Genomic DNA, 1,617 nt, shown 5'->3' with positions numbered 1-1,617 from the left:
GGGATTCTATTTTTGTGGTTGTAGATAGGTTTAGCAAAATGGCACATTTTATACCATGTCACAAAACTGACGATGCCACGAACATTGCTGACTTATTCTTTAAAGATTGTGCATTTACATGGGGTTCCTAGAAGTATAGTGTGAGATCGGGATGTCAAATTTTTGAGTCACTTTTGGAGAGTTTTGTGGGGCAAGTTAGGCACTAAGTTACTATTTTCCACAACTTGTCACCCACAAATGGATGGGCAAACTGAGGTAGTGAATAGGACTATGACACAATTGTTACGCACAGTAATCAATAAAAATTTGAAGAGTTGAGAGGAGTGTCTACCATTTGTTGAATTTGCATACAATGGAGCTGTTCACTCTACTACGTCATATTCTCCATTTAAAATTGTATATGGTTTTAATCCACTAACTCCTTTAGATTTAATTCCTTTGCCTGTGAATGAACGTGGTAGTTTAGATGGCAAAAAGAAGGCGGAATTGATTAAGTCACTCCATGAAAAGGTAAAAGCGCAAATTGAAAATAAAAGTAAGTTGGTTATGTCGTAGGTGAACAAAGGTAGAAAGCGCGTGACATTTGAGCCAGGAGATTGGGTTTGGGTGCACCTTAGGAAAGAGCCGTTTCCGGAGCAAAGGAAGTCCAAGTTGCAACCGACGGGCGATGGTCCATTTCAAGTGATTGAAAAGATAAACGGCAATGCTTAAGAGTTGGACCTTCCAGGTGAGTATAATGTTTCGGCTAATTTTAATATATCTGATCTCTCTCTGTTTGATGCAGGTTCAGATTCGAGGACGAATCCTTTTGAAGATGGAGGGGATGATATGATCCAGGAGTCGAGCCCAACGAAAACAAGTGCGAGACGAGACTCGTTGATAGTCGATGGCAGACCAATGATGCGATCAAGAGCAAAGCAAGTGAAACAAGCGATGGGATTACTCGTTCAAGAAACCATTGATGGAACCATGTTCGGGACTCAAAATGGAACAACTTTCATGTTCGGGTCGAAGGTCGAATCAACCTGGATCAATTTGTTATCAAGCGACGAAACCGGAGGCTGAAAATAAGCATGTGCGACCGCACAGCAAAAACACCATGAGGCCGCACAGTGGTATGCAGAAACTTTAATTGAAATTTTTGTTGAACCATGCGACCGCATGGAAATACACCATGCGGCCGCACAGGCCAAAAATTTGGCGAATTTTCCAATTTTGGCAATTTTTCATATTTTGTTAGATTTTGATTCTTTTCCATATTTTGGAGATTATGCTCGACTTTTGCACGATTTTTACCTAATTTTTAGGTTTAGTATAAATAGGAGTTTCCATTCAATTGTTAAAAACCTTTGACATTATTGATATTGAATTAAAGTGAGGCGTATTGTCTTCTCTTCATCGTTCTTCATTGAATAACCTCGAACTTATCAAGTGTTAAGTTGTGGCGTTCAAACAATCGGATTTAATTCTTGGATTGCGTGATCAAGGGGTCTTTCAAGCGTCGTTCTTGTTGTATTTTTTGGTTCGACTTTCTTTTGGGTTAATCCTAAACTTTGGATTAATTTGGTTTTCTTGGGTTTGTCAATCTCGTTGTGGGTTTCGTAGTCAACGTTGCTA

The sequence above is a fragment of the Olea europaea genome, chromosome 18, assembly GCF_002742605.1.
Source record: "Olea europaea var. sylvestris chromosome 18, O_europaea_v1, whole genome shotgun sequence".
Lineage (NCBI taxonomy): Eukaryota > Viridiplantae > Streptophyta > Magnoliopsida > Lamiales > Oleaceae > Olea > Olea europaea.
Note: the sequence above shows the minus strand (reverse complement) of the source record.